The sequence below is a fragment of the Myotis yumanensis genome, unplaced genomic scaffold (assembly GCF_028538775.1).
Source record: "Myotis yumanensis isolate MYYU_CA2020_CCGP unplaced genomic scaffold, mMyoYum1.0.hap1 SCAF_2, whole genome shotgun sequence".
NCBI lineage: Eukaryota > Metazoa > Chordata > Mammalia > Chiroptera > Vespertilionidae > Myotis > Myotis yumanensis.
The window spans coordinates 123,210,881-123,223,187 of record NW_027223753.1 but is presented as its reverse complement, the minus strand read 5'-3'; positions in this window follow the sequence as shown (position 1 = coordinate 123,223,187).

The following is a 12,307-nucleotide window of genomic DNA, read 5'->3' as shown; positions in this document are numbered from 1 at the left end:
TCCAAAGCCAGAGAAACATGCTTATTCATATGTTGCTATAATTATGGGCCGTGTTTTCCATTTGCACCAGTTTGCACATATTGAATATATCTGCTAAATAGTTAAGGAAATGTAACGCATACTTTAATGACTTCAATGATCTATGTTGAACTTTTCAGATTGGCCATTTAACCAAGGAAACAATGCATGTAAATATCCTTGAAATATTTTCACTAAATGGTAGATTATCTATTTTATAACATAGGCATCAGAAAGACAACTTTAATTTCTGCTTCCAACTCCCCAGATTTAAAGGAAGGTAATAAAATGGCTTAGAATTTTAAAGTTATTTCTGATGTTTTAAGATCACCTAATATAAGATATGCAGATATTAAATAGCACATTTATTTCAAACATTAGGCTATGCTAAGAATACAGGAGTGTGGTATGGATGAACATGTTTCCCAAGGCAACAAGTGAACAATACTTTAGTAGTAATGGAAGAAACGGATAATGTGTTCACATAAAGCTCAAAGATAATTATTTCTGGACTTTGTATTATTTTTCAGTCATACCAAAGTTCTGGATTCAGGGCCTCCTTTAAACTAAAATGAAAGGGAGTGTCAGATGTATGGAATGCAAACGGGTGGCAGATACTTTGCTCTGTGTGCATTCTGAATACTTTTCAATGGACATATTTTTTCCCTTTTCCTTTTTTTTAATCTCATGAAAATGTGTCTTTGGAGTATTCCTTAATTTTATGCATCATTTCTATGGCACTCCAAGGCAAATGCTCCTGCCTTTCTCATTGTCATTAGTAGGATTTATATCTTTTGTAAATAGTTCTTGCTTGATTTCTGAAATTTGACACCCACTTCGTGATTGCTAGGGTGATCTAGCATAGCCCAGATATTTCCACTTTCCCTTAGGCTAACTCCACTACAGAGGTTTAAATTCTTCATACTCCTTTCGTTTCAGCCCTGATTCCTGAACAAAAGCTTGTGTTAATATTTATGTCATATCCAGAGAGATACCTTGTTTTGGGGGGTGGAATGTTGTGATAAATAATCATTATACATCTTGATAATGGTTCATATTCCTCATCTCTGAAAGTTTCAGACAAGTGTTGAAGTTTTCCTAGCAGATGCAATGGTAACCTGAGGAGTTATATGCAGATAACTCCCTATCAGTTAAGTTAAAATCCTATTTAAACAATTGAAATGTAAATACCTATGATTTTACTAGTTTTGATTTGTGGATACTATTAAGAAGATCACTTTTTTTTTCATAGTTCAATATAGTTCAATAATTTACAAGTCTGCTGCATTATGCATATTTTTCCTAATAGTAAATTTATATATATATACATATATATATATATTTAAATATATTTTTATTGATTTTAGAGAGAAAAGGAGAGGGAGAGAGAGTTAGAAACATTAATGATGAGAATCATTGATTAGCTGCCTCCTGCATGCCCCCTACTAGGGATTGAGCTAGCAACCCTGGTATGTGCCCTGACTGGGAATCAAACTTTGACTTCCTGGTTCCTAGGTCAATGCTCAACCACTGAACCACACTGGTTGGGCTAAATTTTATATTTTTTTTCAGAAACAAACTATTATTTTTCTAGTATTTGAACATCTTAATCAATTAGCAACTATGATATCATTGATGAAAGATGCTCACTTGAAAGCCAAGGGACATGGGTTCTAATCCTGTCCCAGTAATTAGCCATTTGTCCTCAGATAGGTCATTTTAACTCTCTGAGCTTTGTTTTTCTCATCTATAAATTGAATTTCAAGTTTGGATGATATCTATTATTTCTTCCCACCTAAAATATACTTTTTTTCTATGACAGATAAGTAACCAGAACAACATATTTGCTAATAGAAGTTGTCTTTTTTATCAAAGCTACATGCAAACTTACACACATGCCTGGTGTATCTATGTAAATGTTATGAGCATTGGTCTATTGTATCACCTAAATAATTATTAATACATATGTAATAACACATACATATATAAACATAGCTGAAAATTTTATAAATGGTCTTACAATCACCTCTCCCCCTATTTTGCATGTCATATTTTTAATAAGCTCTTTTTTATCCAGACAGTCCAGCCACACTGGCCTCCTGGTTATTATTCTACCACACTGAACCTGCTTTAGCCACTGGAATTTTGAACTTGAATTTCCAACTTTCTGAAATGCTTTTTTTCCAAGCTATCCATATTCTCTTTTCTCCCTTTTCTTTTAAATGTCTGTTCTAATCTCATCTTATCCATAAAGGCATTCTTATTCATATTTTATAAAAACACACCCACCTCCTATATACACATATATGAATACCTATAAAGATAAAAATAGGTTAAATAACTTGAAAACGTTATTTGCATAGCTTGAGGCAATGCATATAGAATTGATGACGGTGCTTCTTCTGTTTTAACTGCAACATCATTGTGCCAACTAAGTATATTGTCTTTTGGTGGAAGAAGCATTTATGTGAGACTTCATTACTGTGCTGAGTTTAATTCTACAAATGCATTATTTTTTCATTTCTCCATCTGCTAAGCCATGAAATGATAGACATTATGTGTGACAGCTGCAGAGGAAGGCTAGAATAAAACCCCAAGGAGAGCTTTGGATGACAGGAGTCTCCTGGAGAATTTAGAGATCAGGAATTTATGGCTCTCAGAAGAAGAAAACTGGACATGGGATGGAAAAGCTAAGGTGAACAGAGGTTAGTGTCCCTGGCACCTGGTCAAATGTTAATTTAAAATACTTTTAAAAAACTGTACAAAAGGCTATAAATGTTAATATCAAAGAAGAAGAAAAAATATTGAGAGAAGTTGATCTTTTAACAAATGCATTTTTCAAAAAACTCTATTGTAAAAGTTGAAGACAATGTGTCTATGTGGAAATGAATCACATCTCCACTGTGGCACCTCACATGTCATGATCATGTATCCAGGTTGCAGGTGTCTGAAAGCACATCAATTGAAATCATGACATAAAGCAATTTCTCCCAAAAGTCACAGTAAGATTTCCTCTTTTTCTAAACAGTAAGTTATAAGATTTAAAATGTCTCTTTCTTTCCCATATTTCTTTTGAAGAAACATAAAATGACTGGTAATATGAAAGAACCAAAGCCAGTAAAAGCACATATGCATTAAATACAAACATAAACAAATATCCTTAATTTAAAACTTGAGTGAGATTTTAAGGAATATCTGAGAAGTGAAAAAACATCCAAGTCATAAATCATATTACCCAAATATTCTTAATCAAAAGATGGAAGAAAAATATATCATGAATATAATCAGGAGATATGTACTTTTTATATATTCATGTGCTTATGTATAATTATGTATATGTACTGGTATACTTAATCCAAGTTAGAGGATTACTAATTAAATGTACAGAGGAGCAAAATATACTTCTTTGATTAATGTTCTTGACATATGAGCAAGAAATTTGAAAATTACAAGAGACTTTTGGCTCCATCCTTCTTAATCTCCCTTCTAATGTAATTAACTTCTTTATATATGTATATATGAGTGTGTGTGTGTACACATACATGCATTCAAAGTTCAACCACTTCTCTGTACTTTCCCCCACACCAGCCTAGTCTAATCTGTGGTCATATTTCAATTATATTCTTACAGTAGCTTCCTGAATAATATTCATGGAATTAATATCAGCCCATGAAGGAGACACTCTTCAGAGAAAGTTCCTTTCAAATTGTCAGGTCCTATGATTCCTCTGCTCAGATTCCCCAATGGCTTCTCATTTCATTCATTATACTCATGAGCTTAAACTGTATCAGTGGTTTTACAATCGTTTCTCCCACTCTCTATTTGAATTCATTTTTTAATATCCACATCTTCTTTCAGGTTCTTCAGCCACATTGCTCTCCTGGTATTTATTCCATCACACAGCCTGCTTCAGCCCAAGAAATTTTGAACTTCAATTTCCCACTTCCTAAAATGTTATTTCCCCAGATATCCATATTCCATTTTCCCTCTTTTCTTTTAGATCTTTGCTCTAATCTCACCTTCTCTGAAAAGCAATTCTTATTCAAACACATAAGAGTATGTCCATCTCCCTCTGACTCCATCCTCTTTATACTCTGTCTTTATTTACTTTGAGACACTAATTCCCACATATCACATAATTACATGTTTTTAATATTTCTTTGTTTAATATCAAGGATATATTAAACATACCAGTTGGTATCTACTGATCACAGATTGGATATTCAGCAGCATCAGTAGTGAGAAAAGCTTGGGTTAGAAGTCTAAACTGTTGAACAAATTCCTTCTACAAATGATTCACTTTTTAAGGACTCATCACACAAGCAATGGGAAAGATGAAAAGCAATGATCCTTTCTTTAAAGTAAAGATTCTCTGGTCCACCTGGCTTCTTATGTAGTGAATGATCTCTGGTAGGTATTACCGTGAGACACAAAAATATACATGTCTTTTGCCCACTTCTGTTCTTTCATTCATATTCTTCTTTTCTGATCTCATTTTATCAGATCTTTCAAGGCCCCTGACCAACATTGAAGTCACTTGTCACTGCAAAGCATTTAGGTATATTTTACCTCAGGCTAATCTTCCCTCTATATAAAATAAGACAATCAATTATACCACGGGTAACTGAAAAAAAAATCCTTGAATAAGGTTGCAGAGCAACATAAATTCATTTTAAGACCCTTTGATGAGCTGATATGTTCTCATCTACCTCAGACCATTGAGACAGGGACAATTTTTAAACACTGGCACACAGTGTTATAAAATGCCAGGCTCTTAAAGCATTCCCTGATTTGACACTTTATTGAACTGAACTTGTCTCTTCTCTTTATTTGTGACTTTTATTTTTTTTTTTTAAATATATTTTATTGATTTCCCACAGAGAGGAAGGGAGAGGGACAGAGAGCCAGAAACATCGATGAGAGAGAAACATCGATCAGTCGCCTCCTGCACATCTCCCACTGGGGATGTGTCTGCAACCCAGGTACATGCCCCTGACCGGAATCGAACCTGGGACCCTCCAGTCCGCAGGCCGATGCTCCATCCACTGAGCCAAACCGGCTTCGGCTATTTGTGACTTTTAAAAGAAGTTAACAAAGCAGACAATAGTTAACAATGTCATCAAAGCAGTTAATAAGCAAGGCAACTATAAAATTATTCAAGTGCATAATCTTGAACTTTACCCCAATCCAATATATATGAGTGTCATAATGATTGTGCCAGCGGTTATCCTAATCTCATTCCCCACCTGCAGCATTGTCTTTCTTACTGTCTAATCAGTGGGTGAAACAGCCCTAGAATCCTGAGGGTCTGCTTTCTAGGGTTTCAGTATTAATGATATCTTAGTTTGTGTTCCTCTGAATGCATAGCTTGAAACAAAGTCTTGTGTGAAGTTAGTTCATTATATTTTCCAAGAGAATAGGAGTTGAGAAGAATAGAAAGTGAGGTGGGGAAGGAGAAAAAGCCTATTTAAGGGAGAATTATTCAGGTCATCCCATGAAATGACCTGAATAATTTGAGGTGCCTCAAAGGAAAAAACACACACACACACAAAAAACAACAATTCAACATTGTACCTATCCTGAGAAGCATTCAGAATGTCTTCAAATGTTATTTGTCTCTCATTAGCTCTTATTTTTTTATTGACTGAAAATTGCCCTTCACTGATAATTTCCCCATATTTCTGAGGCACCCCCATTGCTAAAAATTTCAAAGTTTATATTGAAATAAAATGACAAAGCTCATCAAGTGAGGATTTGTCAGATTAAAGTGAATCTTGGCCTGGGAAGGCTGCATGGAACCACCTACACAAGCCTTGAATGGAGTCAGAAAAGGGTCAAGTCGATGTGATTGAGGCAACTGGTATCATTGCTACCCTGGGCTTCATAAAACAACTATTAAATAATTTGGTCAAAAGTTTTGTGAATTTTTGAATTCAGACATATTTATGTAATTTTCAGAATTATCTTCCACTCCTAGCTCCAAACATTTTACAACTCAGTGATTTTACATGATCACAGTAAAATTTTAACAGAGATTGTAGCAAAAACAAGGTAGAAGATTTAAGTCATAATTTTCAAATTAAAGAAAAAGAGAACTTTGCGGATATTAGCCAGGGCATGAGTAGCAATTTCTGGGTCTTCAATTCTCTAGGTAGGTTTTTCCAAAATTGATATGACTAAGAATTTACCTACTAGCTATTGCTTCCCACCTCTCCTTTCACAGCTATATTTGTTCTGTGGTGCGGACAAAAGGCACAATTCCCATCGACATTTTGTATTGTGGTGTGCTGTCCCAGGTGTGGGACCCTGCAGGGGAACAACAAAAGTGCAGACAGAAATGCACTGCTCCTGAAGTTGAGATCCACAGACACAAAGAACAAGATTGATTTAGGAAGACATTCTGACTAGATTGACAATTATTTTCTGTGGTTAAAAGAATTTATAAGAAAAAAATTTTCACAGGGTATTTATTTACCTATTAAGATTAAAAAATAAAGCTAGATTGTTCTGAAAAAAATTACTCCTGATTTGATTAATTGGTTTCATGATGTTGATGAGCTTAGTCAACTCACTTCTATGGTAGAAACTTTCCAGAAATAAAATGAACTATATATCCAGCTTTGAGCTCCACCTTTTGGAATCTCAGAACTAGAATCTCTTACCTATGAAAAAGAATCAAAACCAATTTTATGGAACATTTTCTGCTTTGTTTTCTCTTTTTCTACAAATTTAACATTAGCATTGCTGAAAAATAAATTTAGCCTTGAATGCAATAATATAATAATATTTCCATGTTAATTTTTCTTTTCTCTTAGTTTCTCTACCATGCCATAACTGTTTTTCAGATTTTAATTTTTATAGACCATGACAGGTTAAGTGATGTAAAGGTGCTATTCATCGTAAAAGAGAAAAGCTAAACAAAACATGGTTTTCAGTTAAATTAATTTGGTAACTGCTGCAAAACATAGAGATTTTTGCTGGTGTTAAAGAATTCTGGAATGCAGCTCTTGATCTAAAACATTAATAAAAGATTGACTTTTATTTTTTAATCTTAAGCCAAGTGATGAAAATGGGCACTCTTGTGATTAGGATTTACCTCTGAATACTGATCAGTCTATAATAAACTAATGATGACCCAAAGAATAATAGTTTCAAGTGAATTATAATTTGAGATGGCTCAGAGGAAAAAAAAAACACACACAAAACAACAATAATTCAGCATTGTACCTATTCATTGTACTGAATTTCTACCATTAAAAACTAGTCACAGAATTGTTATTATAGGGTTTTGTATAATTTGAGGCTCTCCATCTCAGTATTAATGCCATTTTGAAGAGAAGAACTTTTATACATGACAAACTGAACAACTTTTGATATCAAATACCCTGTATTACATATGCCCCAAGGGTAAAAGCTGGATGAATATAGAGCTACACTGTCCAATACAGTAGCCACTAGCCACATGTGACTACTGAGCATTTGGTATATGGCTTGTCTCAATTCATATATACTGTTACATGTAAAAGTCATACCAGATTTTGAAACTGTAATATGTAAAAGTATAAGATATCTTAGTAATAACTACTTTGCTTGTACCTTGAAATGGTAATATTTGGCTATATTTAATTAAATAAAATATATTATTAAATTAATTTAACCTGAGTATTATTTTTTTAATGTGACTACATTAAAAACTTTAAAATTATACCTAGAGAGTATTATGCTAAGAGAAATAAGCCAGTCAGAGAAAGGCAAGTGCATATGATTTCACTTATATTTGGAGCCTAGTGAACAAAATGAACTGAAAAACAAAATAGAAATAGACTCATAGAGAAAAAACTGACAGCTATCAGAGAGGAGGCGGGGTTGGGAGTCTGGTAAAAACGTGAAAGGATTAAGAAAAACCTCATAGACACAGACAATAGTACGGTGATTGCCAGAGAGGAAAAGAGGGCGGGGAGCAGGGGGGCGGGAATGAAGAAGAGGGTAAAAGGGGCATAAATGATGGTGGAAGAAGACTTGCCTTGGGATGGTGAAAACATAATAAAGATGATTAATTACATAAATGCACACCTGAAACCTATATACTTTTATTAACCAATTTCACCCCAATAAATTCAATTAAGAAAAAGCAAACAAAACTCTGGCTTTTGTTTATTCTCTAATTATATGCTTTCCACAAACCACTGTGTCTTTCCCACTAGAATCCCAGCTTTGTGAAAAAGGATAATTAAAATTTTATTCATGGCTAAGATATCTTTAATGGAATTGCTGAGGTAGAAATTCGATCCATGGCAGAAATAATTTTATATTTAAATATAGAAAGACAATTTCTTGATTTTGAAATACCGTAAAAGGAAAAAAATGGGGGGGAAAATATCCAGCTTCAAAGTTTAATGAACATATCTATATCTATATACCTATATATCTATATCTATATCTATATCTATATCTATATCTATATCTATATCTATATCTATATAAAACCCTAATATGCAAATAGACTGAATGGTGGAACAACTGAACAACCGAACAACCGGTCACTATGATGTGCACTGACCACCAGGGGGTACACACTGAACATGGTAGGTGTTGGCTGTGGCAGGATGGTGGAGCAGGTAAGTGGGGACGCCAGACCAAGGTGGGGCGCCAGTCACTATTATCAGGGAGAGCTTTTGGTAGTTACTGAAAATTCTTTGCTCCCACACATCGTGGTCCTGCCTGGCGCTCGCACCTGCTGCTGGCACCGCAGCCACTGCTTGCACCCACTGCCAGCTCCCAGTGCTGGCCCCAATCGCCAGGTGCCATCAGTGGGTGCAAGCAGCGGCTGGTGGCCCAGATCGCCCCTCAGAGCTTCTCCACCTCCTTCTGCTCCTGAGGGGCGATCAGGGCCAACAGCCACCTCTCACACCCGCTGCTGGCACTGGCCTTGCTCACACCTGCTGCCAGCATCCGGCACTGGTTTTGATCGCTTGGTGCCATCAGCGGGTGTGAGCAGCGGCTGCTGGCCCCGATCGCCCATGAGGTCTTCTCCACCTCCCCCTGCTCCTAAGGGGCAATCAGGGAAGCAGCCACCATTTGCACCTGCTGACAGCACTGGCCCTGCTCACACCTGCTGCTGACGCCAGACCCAATTGCTCAGTGCCATCAGCTGGTGCGAGCAGGGTCGATGCCATCAGCACATGGGAGTGGTGGCGGCAGGAGCCAGGCTGCTGGAAGACAGGGGACTGGGGCCCACAGAGGGAGGGGCCAGGCAAGGGCACAGAGGATGGGCTGAAACACACCCCTGTGCCCACAGCAGCCTTACGGCCCACAGTTCCTTTCAAGGTGCACAAATTCGTGCACTGAGCCCCTAGTATTTAATGAAATGTTACCACATACAACACATCTATATTAATAAAAGTGTAATATGCTAATTAGACTGGAAAGCCGAATGACCTTCTGGACATAATTCCAGACGTCCTTCCTGATGAAGCTGTGGCAGCAGGGGCTGAGGCAGAGGTGGTTAGGGATGATCAGGCAGGCAGGTGAGCAGTTAGGGATCATCAGGCAGGCAGGCAAGTGACTAGGGGCAATCAGGCAGGCAGACAGAGGTGGTTAGGGGCAATCAGGCAGGCAGATAGAGGCATTTAGGGGTGATCAGGCAGGCAGGTGAGTGGTTAGGGGTGATTAGGCATGCAGGCAGAGTGGTTAGGATGATCAAGCAGGCAGGCAGGTGTACGGGTAGAAGCCAGCAGTCCTGAATTGTGAGGGGGATGTCCGACTGCTGCTTAAGGCCTGATTCCAGGATCGGGCCTAAACCGGCAGTTGGACATCCCCAATGGGTCCCAGATTGCAAGAGAGTTCAGGCTGGGCTGAGGGAACCCCCCGCCTCCCGTGCACGAATTTTGTGCACTGGACCCTTAGTTGGTATATAAGACTTAAAGATATTCAAACTTATGTTAAAATTCTATATTTCAATTTAACTGTGAGGAATAGATAATTTTAAAAGTAGGAGATAAGAGTATAAGTTGTTTTAGTACAATTAAAGTTAGAAGAAGATTACTGATTATTACATTTGCATTTAATAGAATATCATCAACAAATACCTTAGCAATGTTGGAGGACACAGTCACTCCCCAAGGAACACAACACAAGTAGGTTACATGTACTGGAGTATCATGGACTTAAACTGGGAGTGAGGTGAGGTTGAAGCCTGGCTTAATTTCTGTGATTACTCTGAAAAACAGGCCACAAATCAAAATGAACAACTTATTGTTGAGAATGCCTCCCTTCCCTCTAAAGGAAGCAGATGGTTGAGGCTAAGTATTTATTCTCTCCAGTGACTTTGTTGATAGCTTTATTCCATTGTGCACAATTTTAATTGAATGCTTAGGTGGTAATCAGAGTCTGGCTGGATATTTTTGTTTGCTTATATCTTGTCCATGGGAAATAACAGCAACAAAATCTCACTTTTTAAAAACTTTGTTCTTTTCTTCTAACCTCCCTCATGACTGTTGCACTCTCAAGCTTTTCAGCTCATTTATATTCATGTGTTTGAAAATTAACTTATTGAAGTAGTGTGGTCTATGGAACCATTATAACACTAGAGGGCTGGTGCCACAACATTTGTGCACTCGAGGTGGGGGGGGGTCTCTCAGCCCGGCCTGTGCCCTCTCACAGTCAGGGACCCCTCAGGGGATGTCCACCTGCTGGTTTAGGCACACTCCCTGGAGGATCTGGGCTAAGCTGGCAGTCAGACATCCCTCTGCAAGCCTGTGAGCCTTCAGGGGATGTCCACTTGCCAGCGGGGAGCAGGCCTAAGCTGCAGTCAGACATTCTTAGCACTGCTGAGGAGGCTGGAAAGGCTCCCACCACCACCGCTGTACTGGCAGCCGTCATCCTGGCTTGTGACTGAGCAGAGCTCCCCCTGTGGGAGCGCACTGACCACCAGGGAGCAGCTCCTGCATTGAGCGTCTGCCCCCTGGTTGTCTGTCTCATAGTGACCAGACATTCCCAGTCGTTCTGCTGTTAGGGTCAATTTGCATATTATACTTTTATTATATAGGATAGAGGCCTGGTGCACAGGTGGGGGCCAGCTGGTTTGTCCTGGATCAGGGTGGGGGTCCCGCTGGAGTGCCAGTCCAGCCTGAGTGAGGGGCTGATGGCTGTTTGCAGGCTGGCCACAGCCCCTTGGCGACCCAAGCTCTCAGCCTCTCCTTTTTTTCTTTGTCTTTTTTTCCTGGGATATATTTATCTTCTATAATTGAAACTTTGTAGCCTTGAGTGGAGCCGAGGGCCAGCTAAGGCAGGCGGGAAGCTTGACTTCCTCCATTGCTGGGGGCAACCGAAGCCTCCTGCTCACTCCAGCTCTGTGGCCGCTGCCATCTTAGTTGGGTTAATTTGCATACTCACTCCTAATTGGCTTGCAGGCGTGGCTTTGGGCGTGGCTTGCAAGCATGGCTTGAACGTAGTGGAGGGATGGTTAATTTGCATGTTTCTTTTTTATTATATAGGATCATTAAGTTTTGCTATACAGAGCTCTCTCTGTCTCTACAGTATAAAAAGATAAGTATGGTACAATAAGAGCATTAAATTTTATTGATCCAATGGGAACCTCTAGCATGCTTTCTACATGGAAGTAGAAATACCTAAGCCTTTGTTATTTGCAGTCCATGATATTTGGGGCATATCTGTACATTCGTTGTTGCCACACACAAGGGTTGGTATTAACAAAAGTCTATTATTTTGGTAGGTATGTACTATTAAGTTCTGTTTCTGATCTGATAATCTCTACTAACACTTAGTATTGATTTAAGTATTGATTTTTGTTTTGTTTTATATTTCTTATTATTTGGGGAATGTTAGGTCACCTAAATAGCTTCAACTCATTCTAAGCTATGTTGAGCCACAAAAGTGGCTCTAGAATTCTGGGTTGGAAAGCATTCTAGTTTGATGGAATAGAAGACTTTGTTCACTTAGCAGTGATTGCCATAGTTGGTAGTTGGCATTACAGTGTTTTTTGTGTCCCATATTTAGCACTTCTGATTTAAATGAAAGGGTAAACTAAGTAAAATTCATCTCTTCACTGTGTCCTTCTATTTCAGGGGTCCTCAAACTACAGCCTGCGGGCCACATGCAAATACAAATATTGTATTTGTTCCCCTTTTGTTTTTTTACTTCAAAATAAGATATGTGCAGTGTGCATAGGAATTTGTTCATATTTTTTTAAAAAACTATAGTCCAGCCTTCCAACGGTCTGAGGGACAGTGAACTGGCCCCCTGTTTAAAAAGTTTGAGGACCCCTGTT